This window comes from Ailuropoda melanoleuca, chromosome 8 (genome assembly GCF_002007445.2).
Source record: "Ailuropoda melanoleuca isolate Jingjing chromosome 8, ASM200744v2, whole genome shotgun sequence".
NCBI lineage: Eukaryota > Metazoa > Chordata > Mammalia > Carnivora > Ursidae > Ailuropoda > Ailuropoda melanoleuca.
This window is the reverse complement of record NC_048225.1, coordinates 90,072,530-90,090,666: the sequence shown is the minus strand read 5'-3', so window position 1 is coordinate 90,090,666 and position 18,137 is coordinate 90,072,530. Positions and strand designations below refer to the sequence as shown.

The following is an 18,137-nucleotide window of genomic DNA, read 5'->3' as shown; positions in this document are numbered from 1 at the left end:
GATGAGATTTCCTCTCCTGGGCCTGGTGTCTGATTTTGGGATATGAATTGTGATTCTAAAAGTTTTCATTTTATCATGTGATGCCATTGATAAATTATGAAGTAATTAAGGTTTTCAAATCAGTACTTTATATCAAACTCCTAAATAAGAGAACATGGAAAGTGTATGGATGAACTCTTGCTTAAAATTTTCCTTTGAAAAAAGTTTGTAGAGTCCTGTCATTATCTGAACCCACTGTAATGCCTCTTTGTGCCCGATCACTTGCCAGTGAAATAAATACCTGAGTATGTTGATTTTTACCTTTGTGAAGAGGTCAAGGAACTATATTTACTCTTCCATTTCCACCAGCTAGGTCAAAAGTTGTGTGGCTGCGAAAACCTGGAAGAACGGCAACCTTGATTTCTAACCATAATAACAGGTTAACTTTGGAGCTTAGACATCTTGGCCCATTTCTACTATGGAAATAACTGTTTATTGGGTAAACTACTTAGAGTCTAGAAGAGGGGGGAAAAAAACTTCACAGACTGAGTGAGAATGGTTTGTGTCTGCCCAATGAAAACGCAAAAGTCCAAGTTCGAACTCATCATGACCGCCACTGAATTATTCTGCAAGAGACTTAGTCATTATACTGACTTACGGTTGCATCATGTGTTTGTAAACAGTCTCATTTTTTGAATCCCAAATTCAGTAAGTTTTGCAGACATATACTTCCACACAAGAAAAAAATAAACCATTATTACCAACCTTACCCCAAATTATAGCCATTAAGCCCAGGAGCTGATGATTCTGGTTGTTTAGGCATCTGCCCACCAGTCCACATCCCCTGCTGTTCTATCTCAGACTTTAGTCCTAGGTGGATTAAGTCATTCCAGGTCACCCACATCTCCTCCACGTCCTTTTACATCTAGGTCAAGGTCATCTCCTCTGACCTTAGACTAGATTCTGGTCTAGGGCAGGATAAAATTTTTGCCCTCTTTCGTAAGTGTCCATTTGACATCTAAATCACCGTTCATTAAAATTGCAAGTATAATTATTAATCTTGATAATGATAATAATCGTGTGAGCTTTGAAGTGGTTTTTAGCAATCACAGAAATTGTAACCTCTAGCACTAGCTGCATTGCCTCAGTCATTTAAAAAAAGAATTTGAAACCATTTTGGAGGAAAAATTGCAGTGGCTTTTATGGGGTGCCTGGTACAGGCGGTGCTTCTCAGAGCCGCGTTAGCTGCAGCTGTCCAAGATTCGTCTCTCTGATGTTATCAGTTTGTCTAAGAAGCTATAGGGACTCTTACTATTCATTGGAAATATGCCCAAGGGAAGTTCTATTATACAAAATAGATTATTAAAACTTAAGGCCTAATGTTAGAGACTATCTTCATATATCTACACACTCTTTCCAAAATCATACGCTTCCAAACCCTGCACAAATTCCATTCCACAGTTGCACAGACTAAAATCTTGACTGTTCGGACTCCCTCAGACCTGACTTCCAGTCCATCAATCAGTTCTGTTGGCTCTGACTTTAAAGTACATCCATAGTGTAACCACTACTCACCATGCAAGCCTCCACCATTTTGGTCCAAGCCCGCATGGTCTCAGTGTCAGCATCTTTGCAGAAAGGGCCTTCTGGTGAGAGCATCTCTGTGCTCTCCACCTCGGAGCAAACACTATACTCCTGCCCGTTTCACCTAGTAAGATGCACGTTCTGTGAGGTTAGGGATTTTACATGTTTGAGTCTTTTCTGTGTCCCCAGTGCTTGACCCACAGTGGGTGCTTACCAACTGGAATTAACAACAAACAAGCATTCTGATGGTATGAACTGTGGCTTGTTGTAAATTACATAACACTAGATTGATACCTATTACACCACATTCTTAGCTCTTTCAACAGATTTTAGTGCCAGCTTTTTTGCGAGTTTGTTCATTTATTTATTCAACAAATAATACAGCACTGTCACTCTGCTACTATAAAGATAAAAGATAAATTACTTGAGCCTAAGCTGTGCACAGACCAGTCAGGGAGGCCGGCAGACAAATAGTCATTTATAATATAGAGTGCCACATGCTACGGGTTAAGAGTATTTAATGGGAATCTATCGGAACTATACTGTAAGTATATACCGGAATAGGCAGATGGATAAGGAAGGGACAATCCTTTTCTTGGTAAATGTTGTCCTAGTTGAGACCCGAGAGAGAATTAGGAGTTTTCCAGATGAATGAAGGTGGAAAGGGAATATTCTAGGCATTGGGAGTTTGTGTGGGAGAGATGAGGGCCAAGGAACATAATGTTCCATTTGGGGATTGCAAGTTATCTAGAATTGTTGTTTGTAGTTGAAGGGATTCCTCGTCAGGACCATGTAAATCAGTATATCTGCGTAAGTGACTCCTGTTGAATCAGTGCTACTTCTGGCACTGCTGGAATAGAAAGGATGCAATCCAATTAGGGAGATAAAATGTTCACTTAAGAAATAACTGAAGGATAACAGAGATAAGTCTTAGGTAATCAAATGTTATGTGGAACAGTGGTTTAAACAATGGTTTAAAATTGAGAAAAAGGAAAGTACATGTGGGCTGGAGCTGGGAGGTGAGGCTTAATGAGAGAAGTTGGATTTAAACTATGGTTTTGAAGAAAATGTTTTGGTTTAGATTGATGGAGGGGGAAAGGGCCTCCAAGTCTGTGACATGGCTAAACAAGAATACAAAGAGAGGTATGACCTTGCTTTAGTTTGAGAATAGAAAAGTATTTGAGTAGACTACAGAAATTGTTTAAAGAGTAGTGGGAAATACTATTGACTGATTCCATTGGGAAGGATATGGTTGAATATAATGTGATTTTTGAGACCTACTATAAGAAGATAGAACACGGGTTGGTTTTGGGTTTAGTTGTTGTTGTTGCTGCTGTTGTTGCTGTTGTTGGAAAGTGAAGTGACAGGTTAAAAGTGACGTTAGAAGATGCATCTGTTAAGAAGAGGATGTGTGGAGACTGATGGTGGAGAAGAGCAATTAGGAGCCCATCTCAATGACCCATGGAAGGGGAATGGGATGGTTTACCGGGATGGTTGGAGTTGGTGTTGCAAGAAGAGAGGAAGACAAAATGTTGAAATAATTAGATGCGAGAAGCAACACGCCTTGGTGACTAATACAAGCTGAACATTGAAATGAATATTTAAGCAGCAGGCTTGCAACTCATCGACAGTGCTAGTCTAGCCTAGGAAGAGAAGAGAGAAAAATGGCCAAGATTTTATGTTGTGTTCTATTTGGAAGCTTCATTTTAGTAGCCCCACCCCTGAAGCTCTCATTAGGGCTGAAGAGACCAACAATCAATCAAGACATTAAAAAAATAAGACCATTACAGATGACAATAAATGCTACCCAAGAAGTTCATCTGTGGTGACAGAGAGTAGATAGAGGAGTCAGAACAGGGAGCAGGAGGTGTTCTAAAGAAGACTGATTTAAGAGCTCTCTGAGCAGGTGACATTGAAGCTGAGCCCAGAAGCATGAGAAGAGATCAGCTAGGTAGAGAAGAGTGCGAAGATGCGTTCGAGCAGAGGGCCAGCAATAACAAGGGTCCTGAGTGGGACCGATGACAGCATATTCAAGCAATACAGATGAGTCCCTGTGGCAGGACCTGGAGGAAGAAGCAAGGTTAGCAAGATTAAGAGGAGCCAGGGCATGTGGGGCTTGGTAAGTCATGGCAACATTCTGAATTCGGTGGGAAGCCACTAAAAGATTGAAGCATAAGAGAGGGAAGATGTGACTCAGCTGCCATTTGGAGGGCCTGTAGGGAAGCAAGAAGGTCCCATTGGGGCACCTGGGTGGCTCAGTCTGTTGAGCATCTGACTCTTGATTTCAGCTCAGATCAGGATCTCAGGGTCTTGAGATCAAGCCCCACATAGGGCTTCACACTCAACAGGGAGCCTGCTTAAGATTCTCTCTCTCCCTCTCCTTTTGCCCTGTCCCCTTCCCCCCTCCCAAAATAAATAAATCTTTTTTAAAAAGCCAAAAAATGAAGAAGGTTATCCCATTAATCCCTATGAGCAAAGTTAAAAAAAGAAAGTTTACATGGAAATATACTTATTCCTGAGCATAGTGACAAAGGGGGACTATTCGTGTCTTCTATTTTAAGTTATTTGAAAGCTGATAAGAAATCACTTATACACCAGGGCAAGCTGTTGGCAAAAATGATGTAATGGACAACTGTATTCTATTTTGAGTTCAGTTTAAAGATCAGAATAAAATGTCAGATGATTTAATTACCTGGAGGCATTAAAATATAATGAAATTATCCCCAGTGGAAAGTAAATTGGAATGCCAGAGCCAGGATTTGCCCAAGCTTATCACTCAATCATGATCTCTGAGCATCAGAATGCAGATAACAAGGGCACCACTATGGTCTCTAGCAACTGTATGATCCCAAAGCATCACGTTGAGACTTATGGAAGACATTGTTTTTGGAGTAGCGGTTCTCCTGTTTACAAAGAGCCCTTGTTTTCTACCACGTGAGTGGAGAGATTGAAATCAGTTTCATAACGTCTATGTTTATTTTTCCTGTATTTTGAAACAGCCACCAGAACTTTCGATTTGCTTTAACTTATATTGAAGTGCTAAAGCTGTTATGGCAATGGTCACAGATTTCCCACAAACCTGTATTTTGCTTGTTTAACATAATGCTTAATTGATTAGAGAAAGAACAATAGCAAACAACAACCACCAAAAAAAGAGGAAAAAATTAAAGGTTTAGAGCAACTGTCACAAGCAGTTTCAAATAACAGAAACGTCAATATTGGAAAGGCAGAGGGTATATTGAAAATGGTGGAGCCTTACATGTGCCTTCAGCAGGGACTCTACCATTTCTGTAGGATATGATAGGAAACTATAACTTAAAGAGTGAGGGAAAAAATTCTAAGAGTATTTTCTGTTCAATATTGTGATTTCATGAAGCTACTATCTGAACTTGGAAATGAATAGACTTGAAGCACTGGTGTAGAATTTGACAGAGAGCATTCTCCCAGGGGATGATGTCATTGCAACTTTGGGTGTTGAGTGTTATCTTATTAATTTCGTACACTCATAATTCTGTGGCATTTCACTAGTCTCTTTGCTGTTCTCAGAGAACTGCAGATTGGATTTTAGAAACCATAATTTTATTTATTTATTTTTTAGAGGGGGTGGTGTTACAGAATGAGAGGAAGAGAGAGAGAATCTTAAGCAAACTCCCCACTGAGCTGAGCACAAAGCCCCACGCCGGGCTCGATCTCACAATTCTGAGATCATAAACTGTGCCGAAATCAAGTCAGACGCTTAACTGACTGAGAAACCCAGGTGCCCCTAGAAACCCATTTTAAAGGAAAGTTAAACTGCTTTCAGGCATCTTTACAGGCAAATAGTCTTGGGAGGTGACTTCTCGCACTGACCCTGCAATCTCCTTGCATTTTCTTTGTGCCAGTTTGTTAAAGTGGATGATTATTCTTCCAAAATATGTGATTCTGGCGTTGGGCATTTGAAATGCAGACGTTGAAATTAAGACATTTTTTTGGGTCTTTGATTCTGTTTCTCTTCCCATCTACCTAAATTAACGAAAATTAAGCTTATCTCAGGATATTCACATATGTTCCTGCCATTTGAAATCTTCACGTAGGTTTATTTCCTAAGTTAGCATGTATTTCTCAGAGAAAATGCCTTATGAATGGTAATTAAGTTTGCAGAGTGCCAAATTACATTTGATAGGCAATAAAGCAGGATAATGGCATAAATATATTGTAGACTCCAAAGCAATAATGAAATAGTCATCTTTTCTCATGGTGTATGTATGTTACATCAGTCACAAGTTCAATTCAGAGGCCCTAGTTCTCAGGATCCTGTGCTGATTGGAAAGGGATTGGGCAGCATTAGGGATATAATCTTTGCAGGAGTGAGGCAGTGTTTTTGTCTGTTTTTGGTAGTAGGAAAACCCATAGCAAGGTAGTAAGTGCAGATCTAACAGAAACTGGAGGAGTGAGGGGGGTGCTGGCTGTGGTATCAACGTAGAGGCCATTCATTTCTTGGCTATGTTCAAGTCAGGAATACTTGTATTCTGAAAAAACAAGCAAACAAACAAACAAAACACTTTTATATATTTCTGCATACTTTGAAAAGTTTGCAATAACATATTTTTAATCTTCTGGAAAGCTATCACTATCAAATGTGATCAAGAAACTACCCCCAGGGGCGCCTGGGTGGCATAGCGGTTGGGCGTCTGCCTTCAGCTCAGGGCGTGATCCCGGCGTTATAGGATCGAGCCCCACATCAGGCTCCTCTGCTATGGGCCTGCTTCTTCCTCTCCCACTCCCCCTGCTTGTGTTCTCTCTCTCCCTGGCTGTCTCTACCTCTGTCAAATAGAGAAGGAAAGAAAGAAGAAAGAAAGAAAGAAAGAAAGAAAGAAAGAAAGAAAGAAAGGAAGGAAGGAAGGAAGGAAGGAAGGAAGGAAGGAAGGAAGGAAGAAAGAGAAGGAAGGAAGAAAGAAAGAAAGAAAGAAAGAAAGAAAGAAAGAAAGAAAGAAAGAAAGAAACTACCCCCAAATTAGAAGCAAGCAATTGCCACGAAGTTCATGCCCTGAATAAATACAGAATCTCTTTCTTTCTTGCCTTCTCCCCCTCCTCAACCATTGACATGCAGCACTGTTTGTCATGGATTATAGATTTTATAGAGTATCTGACTGACCACCAAATATGCAAGTATTGCCCTGAATGGGATTAAAACTAGGTGAGATGATTATCCAAAAAATACTTTTTGTAACTGTCTCAAATATTTCATTTGATAAAGAAGGAACATAACAGCATCTGTCTGGGCCTGTCTACTTTCAGCTAGTAATTATGCTGCATATTTGCTGTCTTCCCAATCCTCTGTGTGTGTGAAATTTTTTAGACTTGTGCAAACTTACTCTTGGACAATCGGCTTTGTTATTTATGTGGTACAATAAATGTAGCATGATATTTACAAAAGAAGTACCTGGGCCAGATGAGGTTCGTGTGTAAGTATGGTGGTTTGGACGCACCTGAAGTGCATTATAGATATGACTAATTCTAACTTCAAATTGGAATTTCATGCAGCCAACTCTTGGTTCTAACATACCACTGGGGGAAATATTGATCATATGAGAAATTGAAAGTCACAGTTCATCCAAAAAGGCGCACTAATTACTAATCTTAAATTTCTTCCCCTTCTAACTTTATTGTTAAAGCAAAAACAACAAATATATGGGCAAATTTAGTTGACATGCTGTACTTCTCCCTTCTAAGCTTAGGTTCCCCTCTTTGAAGATGCTAATTAACAAAGTGAAATTTCCAGGGGCAAGTAGCAAGAGAAGAGAAAAGCAAAGAAAGTGTGTGAAATAAGTCATAATCTGCCCAAGTAGCTTGTTCAAAGAATGCATGTTTTCATAGTTAATTTCAGGGGCATCTGCAGATAATGGAAGCTATGCTTTAAATAAAAGAAAAGATGTGGGCATGACCTTTTAATACACATTGTACTACAACTAAATATTGTGCAGAACATATTTATGCAGACATTTCACTTAGCTTTCCTCACATAGGAAAGCTGAGGATGAAAATATTTCTCCCTGTTTTTTAAAGGAATGATACAGTAGAAAGAATATCCGATATCATTGCAGAAAATCTAAGTTCAGGGTTTTGTTTTTGCCACTAGCTAGGGTGGTATTCTTCAGCCAGTCACCATTCTATTATCCTTAATTTTCTCGTATGTCAGTGGGGCTAGTATTTCTCGCAGAGTTGTTGGGAATGTTAAATAAGATTATGTACATGAAAATAGTTTGCATCCCGAATGACAGTGTATTAATTTAGAGTAAGCTGATTTTATTGGAGTAATTTTTATTACTTTATTTTTAAAATAATCCAATATTATTTTTGCACATTTATTTATATTACTAATGTTAACAGAGAAAGACATTTTTTCTTTTTTTTTTTTTTTTAAAGATTTATTTATTTGACAGAGATAGAGACAGCCAGAGAGAGGGAACACAAGCGGGGGGAGTGGGAGAGGAAGAAGCAGGCTCATAGCGGAGGAGCCTGATGTGGGGCTCGATCCCACAACGCCGGGATCATGCCCTGAGCCGAAGGCAGACGCTTAACCGCTGTGCCACCCAGGCACCCCGAAAAAGACATTTTTTCTTAAACCTTGAATGCATACATTCTCATTTTTATAATAATACATATAATGTTTGCCTTCACATAACTTATTAAGGTTTGCTCAAACCAGTTATTCTCACAATGCTAAGTGTCAGATTTGTCTAGTTACTTCATGTAGTGAATGCAATTGTTAGTTAACTTCATGTAGTTAATTTAATGAATGAGTTGATTGGTTATTTAAGTGATCTATAGATAATCCAAAGTGCAATCATCAAAATAATATATAAGGTAACCTTGAGGTGTTACTATTAGCTGGGTATAATAAAAATTAATATTTGTGTAAATCTGTTCTCTATAGGATTTTTTTAAATGTATGCCTTTATATTAGTTAGGATGTGCTAAGTCATTTTCTGTAACAAACAATCCCCACATCTTGGTGGCTTTACAAAATAAAAGGTTATTGTTTATTCATACTGCATATTCAGTGTGGATTGACAGGAGGGCCCTGCCCATTGTTCTCGCTCAGAGACTTAGGGCAATAGCTCTTCCTCCTACAGTGTCCTTTCCTGATCACTTTGGTCTAGGGAGCAGAGCCTGGGAAACTGCACGCTGGCTAATTGAGTTTCACGTAAGTGCACACATAGTTTTCACTCACGTGACATGGGCCAAACTAACTTCAAGAGCCTAAGTGGGGAAATGCAATCCTACCCTGTGCTCAGAAAAACCCAGACATTTGGTGATAGCCCTAATTAATACCATAAACAAATATACTCATCGAATACCTCTCCTTTAAAGATTATTTGATATTCAAACCAACTAAACATCATAAGAAAATGTATTTTATATTTTAATTTGCTTTCCCAAACTTTGTCTCCCTTAATGCCATAACTAGAATCGGACTTTTTTATTTTTTCCATGTATTATTGGCTCCTGTTGCATTATTGAAGGAGATTGTGTTCCCCAACCACCTCCCTATAAAATGGTTTCACAGTGAAACTATCTCAAAATAAAAATAAAAATTGATATGTAAAATTCTCATTTTAGCTTTTAGGCAGAAATTTTGCTGTTATTGTTGATATTATTTAGGGATTCCATTAGCGTGTAGAGTGTTTTAGTAATGATCATGTAACAGGGTCAAAATCATGATGATAAAAACACTAAAACCAGGAAAATAAATTAAAAGACTGAGTTATTTTTGATGTAGAGGCGAAATAATGCAGGGGTCAGCAAACTATGACCTGTGGGCAAAATCCGGCCTGCCACCTGCTATGTGATTATTAGAGCACAACCACACCCATTCATTTTAGTATTGTCTTTGGCTGGCTTTGTGCTATAACAGAGATCATATGGCCCGCAAAGCTGAAAGTATTTACTATCAAACTTTACAGAAAAATTTTGCCAACAGTGGACTAAAGGAAGGAGTGTAAAGCAAGGAAAAAGGATAGAGTCCGTAAAGAGAAGCCCTAGATTGAGACTTGGTTCTAATATTTATTTACCGTGTGAGTTTGACTACATCATTGAAATTTTCTGAGTTGTTTCCACATGTGAAAATCCAAATTGTTTCCTCTTAAGTGAATAATAATAAATGTACTTGCTACCTCACAGGATTTTATGAAAACTCAAAGAATAGTATATTTAATAATGTTTAACAACTATGTACAAAATTTTGATCATTTTTCAAGAATATGCTGGCTTTTCCCCTTGTTGTCCAATGAAGTTTGACATAAAACTTGTGACACGAGTTCTATGAACCCCTGGAAGGCATGTGGATAAACTTTAAGGGTTTAGGATCATGCTTCCTGGAGAGGGGGTCCACAGTGTGTATCAATGCTCAAAGGGGTCCACAATCCTCAAAAGGGTTTCAAGCCATTGGCTTAGATAATTTCTACTTTAATTTTCAGGCTGTAAAATGTAAATTTTGTGTACTTCAAAAACCGAGGGAAAACACCACATTAGAAACATAGCAACAATATGCCCACGTAGGTGCTAGCACACTAAGTAATTGCTTGGAGAACCAAGGCTCGTGCTCAGAAGGAAACCGTGAGAAACTACAGTTCTCAAAATAAAGAAATCTTACTCTGTTGCTGAGCTCCGAGTGATATTATAATGTCAGATATTTTCAGTTCTCCCAAACTCCAGCATATTCTGAGTTGTTTTCTGTAAACATGATAAGAAGTGTTCTATTTTAGAAGACTAGAGTGCCACCAATTCCAATCCATGACATTCTGTATTTCAAAAATCCAGACTTTGGGAAATAATTTGAAGAAAATGAAATTTAAGTGCCAGGAAAAGGAGCCTATATATTCTTCGGGGGAATATAGTAGGGGATGGAAATTGTAGATCTATGATAATAGAAAGGAGGTTGTTATAATACAGATAATCTTCATATGGATGATATTCAAAAGAAAAAAATAGCATAGACCTGTTTATAAATCATGTTGCATAAAACTCATCTTTCTGCAATATTTCCTGCTTGACTTTTATAAATGTTTGCTGAAAGTCTAATGACGTGCCATGCTAATTGCCTTTCGAAATTCATAGAAACCCTAGGAAAGGTATCAATCAAGGCAACTCAAGATAGGGATTTTGTTTATGTCAGTATAGTAAAGAAATAATCTTTTGTGTGGCAACATTGGGCATGAAAATAGTGAGGAATTCGTGGTATGCTCACATAAATCAAATGCTATATACCTTTACTTAAAAAATTAGTAAGGAGTACATGTACATGACTAAACACATGAGAAACAAATAAGCAGAATAAAAATTATAGAGTGACAGCTGAGGGTCCTGCCTGCAGCTGACCCCCCAATCTCATCCTCTACACAGAGTCAACCACTGTTACTTATTATTCTGAGCATCATTTGGGTGTGTGGGGATGTGTATGTGTGTAATTAACATATACATGGTCCTTTATTTTACAAGTGAAAGCTGTTCTCTACTTTGCTATCTCTGTGTAATAAAGGTCTTGAAAAAAGTTTCTCATCACTTCCTAAAGATTGGCTTTATTGTTTTAGCAGCTGCATAATATCCCATTTTAATGATACATCATATCTCTACCCCTTTGATGGTCATTAGCTTTTTGTCACTAGGAACAGTGCAACACTGGGTGTTTAAATCTTATATAATGTATCTATATATGTATATAGATATATAGATAATATATCTGTATTTGTATATATATGTGTGTGTATATATATATCTATGATTTCACACTTCTCTGATCCAATACCACTTTTTAACAGTCCTTCTGTTAGAAAGAACAATTACCCAACATTTGCAGCAACACGGATGGGATTGGAGGAGATTATGCTAAGTGAAATAAGTCAAGCAGAGAAAGACAATTATCATATGGTTTCACTCATATGTGGAACATAAGAAATAGCAGGAAGATCGGTAGGAGAAGGAAGGGAAGAATGAAGGGGGGGTAAACAGAAGGGGGAATGAACCACGAGAGACTATGGACTCTGGGAAACAAACTGAGGGCTTCAGAGGGGAAGGGGGTGGGGGATTGGGATAGGCCGGTGTTGGGTATTAAGGAGGGCACGTATTGCATGGAGCACTGGGTGTTATACGCAAATAATGAATCACGGAACATTACATCAAAAACTAAGGATATACTGTATGGTGACTAACATAACATAAAAATTATTATAAAAAAAACCAGTCCTCCTGTTCTGCTTGTTTTTAAAAAAATCATGATTGTGACTATTTTATTGATCAAATTGCAGATACAGATTGATCTTTTCTCCTGTATGGTAACATATGATTAATAGAAAAATAGAAAAATGCAGAAATGTATAAAAAAGGAAAGTAACTAGCTATGACTACCTTTCATTATAGTCATGCTCCTGTGTGTGTTTATTTGATATAGTTGATATAGTCGATATCGTATCATAATCACTGATTTTTTAGAAATATTTAACATGATCTTTATGGATTTTATAAATTTGAGCTGATTGGCGTAAGATATCTGTCATCGGTTAGGTTATTAATCTTCTTAATTAAAAACTAAAAATAAAACAATAGCTCGGATCTTTTAATATGAACTTCGAAGATCCAGAAAGTCATTCCTTAATCTACTTGTCATTTGTAATGATTACTTGTTATATACTGGGCTGCTTTACCATTGTAAAGGGAAAAAAACCATTTTAATTGTTCATTATTCTCTAGGCAACATGATCCAGTCATCTAAATTGTTGTATAATCCAACATAAGATCCAAAATGTGTCACTCAAACTGTGAGAGAAAGAGTTCAGCATACCATATAAACACCTTGTTATTATGAGGATTTATCTCACAACTATTCACGTATGTAAGTCGTCAGAGAGAGAGTTTTTTCAGTGAAGCTACGTGAGTGGAATAAATATTTGCATGTCTGCAAACGGCTTTCTTGCGTGAAAGATAATTTTGTCCGATATAAAATTCTGGAATCACAACTTTTCCCCATCACAACCCTGAAGATGTTTGTGTATTGTCTTTTGGTATTTGCTGTTAGACAGGAGAAGTTTGATACTGGCCTGATTTTCCTTCCTTTATTGGTAACCTCTTTTCCCTGTCTTTTTTTTTAATCGATGATTTTCTTCTAATCTTGCAACTGGTTTCATTTATTTTGTTAGGTTTTTTTAAACCTTTGTTTAATTATATTTTTGATTGTTCTATTCCAATGATTAAGTTTGTCCACCTCCAGGGACACTGACAATTTTTGTGTTGCTCTTTGCTCTCAGTTTTCTCTATGTATTATTTGCCTTTTGAAATTCTTTCTGCCTTTATTTTTTCTGTAATTCTGGACATTGTGTTGTGTTCTGTAAGCTGCAGCAATGACTAGAATTTCTACTATTTCAGTTCTTCTTACTTATCTTAAATACAGATCTTAATTTTGCAATTGCAGTTCCCTTTCAATATTATATTATCCTACCCACCTCTTTTTCTTTACTTAATTTCATCTTTAGAGCCCAGTGAATTCGTTTTTTGGTGGCTTTAGCCTCCAGATTTATAGATCTAATGTTTTATTCTCTTCTGTCATGGTTTCCAGACTTATTCTGGGTTCTGTGGTATACCACTTTCAGAGATGCTCTCTTCCTCTTATTCATTCATTCACTTGGCAAATATTTATTGAGCAACTATTAAGTAGTGTCTAGATAGTTGGACTACATCAAACAAACAGACAAAAAACTAGTGAGAGATTTAACGAGGAACTAAATTATATGGCGTGTTACATGTTAATTATATAGCTGTGGGGAAAAAATAGACTAGGAAAATAGACTAGGAGTGGGAGGTATAATTTTAAAGGAGTCTAAAAGATGATATCCCTTTTCCAGTTTTCTGTATGACTTGCTTTCATTTTGAATCTGTGTTTCTAACCAGTGGACATAGAGTGGAGATGGAGGCCCAGAAGTTCTTTCTCCTTAATTCCATGTGGCTAGGCTTAGTAGCAGGATAACAGTAGAGTTAGCCACCAATTAGTGCATTTCAGTCCATTTCCCTCTCCTGAGTGGAAAATCCTCCTGTATTCTCCATCTATAGGCTCTGAATTGCTGTAGAAACAAGGAAATAGTATTTTTTCTAGCTTTTGTTCTGAGCTATCTTTGAGACAGTCCTATTACCTTCCAGGGTTGGGCTTTTCTAATAGACTGAATTCAGGGCAAAGGACTTAACCTCAGGTAGTCTTCGTAACTGTGAAGATTACAGAAAGGGGAAAATGTGTTGAGAGTCCGCGTTTAGGGCAAGGTCAGGCCTTTTCCTGATTATCCCTTTTTGCATGTGTTCATGCTTCACTTCAAGATCCAATGAGGGTGTGCAAGAAATTAAGACATAAGGATGCTGCATGGTGCGGATCAGTGGTTTTCATACTCCCTCCATACCTCCTACCCCCCATAATCATCTTTAAGTTAAACCTTATGAATGTCAAGCAGATCTGAAACAGATAAGTGGACCTATCTGTGCGTGTGTGTGTGTGAGCCTGTCTGTGGTGGGGCACGGGTGGTGCTTCAGTAGCAGGGCAGGACTTGAAGGTCAGACAGATATGCGTGTAAACACTGGCTGTGATTTTTGATTAGCCCTTATGTGTTTTACTTAACATTTCTGAGCCTTGGTACAAATAAGTCTTAAAACACCTTTTCCAGAATATTACTTTGGGAATCAACTGAGAAGATACCCATTTTTGGATTAGCAAACCAAGGCACTGAGAGATTAAATAACATGCCTATACCATGCAGCAAGTACATGGCATTAGTGAGATTTTAAACCCACAGATCTAGCTACAGTGTTGGCACTTGGAACCTCTGACCTATATGTTGCATCCTATGTCGAAAAAAGTAGAATAGATCTGTTTTACCATAAATTGTGAGTGAACTGATGATAACTGTCTATCTTTCTCTCCTAATGGTTAAAGACTTAGTTCTAGACTCCACCTTTCTAGGTAAGCGGGCTATGCCATTGTTACCTTTGGAAAATTTACAGGTAATTGGCTGAAAATCAGCTTAAAAAGCACTGGACTCTGATGTGCCCTTTAACACTCTTTTTACTAATAAATTCTGAATTAAGCAAAGTATATCCATCTACCTTTACCATGAGTGTGAGAAAACCTTGTATGATATTCAGGTAAATGGCCTTACCATTTTGATGTTGAGAATATAGTTTTTAAACATGTAAATGCACATCTTTGGTTTTCTTGTATAGTGTATCTTAACAAAAAATGAGATGCACAAATAAATTAGTTCGAGGAAATTTAATTCATCAAAATCAAAGAGTGCATGGGAATCTAATCTCATAGCAGAGATGAATCTTAAAGATGCCAGTGGCTGTTGAATTTAAAGTGAATTTAATCAATGCCCCTTAATGGTTTTGGTGATGTGTTCTTTCATCTCAACCACCGGACTTCAGCTGTCAACACTCAGGGTCACTGTCTGGGTAATTTGCATCTTTCAGGTAGGTTGGCTGTTACACTCTCCCTTCTGTCTGACACAGGAAGTAGTTGATGAGTTTTGCATTACTGCCCCAAGGCAAGAGGCAAAGCAAGTGAGTTCCTTAATTTCAAGTTAAATTGTATTAAATATAGACCTTCAGCACTTGAAAACTTTGCATTTTATGTCTTCAGCCTACGCTATCTCGTGACCACCCAATACTTGATTTTTCTTGGTCTCAGTTTTCCATGTTTGTTTAATGAATGATGCAGTTAGAATACTGTTGGTCATTTCAACTCTTAAATTTGCCAGTATTGTTTTTAAAAAAATGCAGATGCTTTAAAAAAATTCAGATGCCTTTTCTCCCTCAATTCATGGCACTTTATGTTATGAATATAGAAAACTAATAGGTCATCGTGGACAAGGGCCTGCCTTGCAATACTCTTGAGAGATATGCAAGTAGTTCTTCCAGACCAACAGCCTCTGCGGTGATAGTTACAAAGTTTACCACTTGCTCTTGAAGGCGGAGATACTCTGAGAGCTGCCAGTGCCTGCATGGCTGTGTCAGTGCATGGAGAACTGCAGTAACTTCCAGGACTTCGTTTCAGGGATTATTTTATTGGTTCAAGTAGCTGTTTTTATCTCACTGCATAATCTGCAAAGGGAGGAACCGGCAAAGACAATGTGGGCGCAACTCCTTCTAACTTTAAACATGTTTCCAGTGAAAAAGCAAAATCATCTTCAGTGTCACCACACCATGATGTTTATCAACAGCTGGCACTGATTTTGAGCATCGAGGGCAGTACCTGAGCCATGAAAGGGACTTTTAATGGCCAGGAAAGGGACTTCAGCTGGCTGATACTCCTTGACTACTCACCACTGTAGGCCAGTCACCATGTTAAGACTTTTATGTGTATTACATCACATAATACTCATTACTGTCTTACAAATGGGGAAGCTAAGGCACAGAGATTTTTTTAGTCACTTTCTCCGGGATTAGAGGGGCAAAGCTAGCATCCAAACCCAGATATTTGGGCTCTAGAGTCTTAACCACTACGCCATACGGACCTCAGTATACTTGAAAATAAATTCGAGAATTTTGGCGTCCATATTCATCAGGGATATCGGTCTGTAATTCTCCTTTTTGATGGGCTCCTTTACCTGGTTTGGGGATCAAGGTAATACAGCCCTCATAGAATGAGTTTGGTAGTTTTCCTTCTGTTTCTATTTTTTGAAACAGCTTCAGGAGAATAGGTATATTTCTTCTTTGAATGTTTGGTAGAATTCCTTGGGGTATCCGTCAGGCCCTGGACTCCTGTTTTTGATCACTGCTTCAATCTCTTCATAATTAATTGGTCTGTTTAAATAATCAATTTCTTCCTGTTTCAGTCTTGGTAGTTTATAGGTTTCCAGGAAGGCATCCATTTCTTCCAGGTTGTTTAATTTATTGGCATAAAGCTGTTGATAAAAGTTTGTAATGATCCTTCCTATTTCGTTGGTGTTGGTTGTGACCTCTCCCCTTTCATTCATAATTTTATTAATTTGGGTCCTTTCTCTATTCTTTTGAATAAGTCTTGCTAGTGGGTTATCAATCTTATTTATTCTTTCAAAGAACCAGCTTCTAGTTCTCTTGATCTGCTCCACTGTGCTCCTGGTTTCTAATTCATTGATCTCTGCTCTAATCTTGATCAACTGCTTTCTCATGCGTGGGTTAGGCCTGTTCTTCTGTTCCAGCTCCAGCTTCTNTTCTTGAGGTGAGAATATAAAAACTGCATTTTAGATTTTTCTATTCTTCTGAGTGAGGCTTGGATGGCTATGTATTTTCCCCTTACGACCGCCTTTTCAGTGTCCCATAGGTTTTGGACCATTCTGTTTTCATTCTCGTTGGTCTCCATAAATTGTTTAAATTGATTTTCAATTTTCTGGTTTACCCAATCATTCTTGAGCAGGATGGTTCTTAGTTTCCAAGTGTTTGAGTTTATTCCAATTTTTTCCTCGTGATTGAGTTCCAGTTTCAAAGCATTGTGGTCTGAGAATATGCAGGGAATAATTTCAGTCCTTTGGTATAATTGAGACCTGTTTTGTGATCATGCTACAAAGCTGTGATCACAAAGACAGCATGGTACTGGCACGAAAACAGACACATAGACCAATGGAACAGAATAGAGAACCCAGAAATGGACCCTCGGCTCTTTGGGCAACTAATCTTTGACAAAGCAGGAAAAAACATCCGGTGGAAAAAAGACAGTCTCTTCAATAAATGGTGCTGGGGAAATTGGACAGCTACATGCAAAAGAATGAAACTTGACCACTCTCTCACACCATACACAAAAATAAACTCCAAATGGATGAAAGACCTCGATGTGAGACAGGAATCCATCAAAATCCTACAGAAGAACATAGGCTGCAACCTCTACGACATCGGCCACAGCAACTTCGTTCATGACACATCTCCAAAGGCAAGAGAAACAAAAGGAAAAATGAACTTGTGGGACTTCATCAAGATAAAAAGCTTCTGCACAGCCAAGAAAACAGTCAAAAAAACTAAGAGGCAGCCCACGGAATGGGAGAAGATATTTGCAATTGACACTACAGATAAAAGACTGGTATCCAAGATCTACAAAGAACTTCTCAAACTTAATACACAGGAAACAAATAATCAAATCAAAAAATGGGCAGAAGATATGAACAGACACTTTTCCAATGAAGACGTACAAATGGCTAACAGACACATGAAAAAATGTTCAACATCATTAGCCATCAGGGAAATTCAATTCAAAACCACCTTGAGATACCACCTTATGCCAGTTAGAATGGCAAAAATGGACAAGGCAGGAAACAACAAATGTTGGAGAGGATGTGGAGAAAGGGGATCNAGAAAGGGGATCCCTCCTACATTGTTGGTGGGAATGCAAGTTGGTACAGCCACTCTGGAAAACAGTGTGGAGGTCCCTTAAAAAGTTAAAAATAGAGCTACCCTATGACCCAGCAATTGCACTACTGGGTATTTACCCCAAAGATACAGACGTAATGAAGAGAAAGGCATATGCACCCCAGTGTTCATAGCAGCATTGTCCACAATAGCTAAATTGTGGAAGGAGCCGAGATGCCCTT

At 38.1% G+C, this 18,137-nt stretch overlaps 1 protein-coding gene across 4 annotated transcripts in view; it reads left to right on the top strand.

Moving 5' to 3' along the window:
• KCNK2 (potassium two pore domain channel subfamily K member 2) overlaps positions 1-18,137 on the top strand; it is a 207,607-nt gene that overhangs the window by 105,898 nt on the left and 83,572 nt on the right. The gene's annotated exons all lie outside the window — the stretch shown is intronic.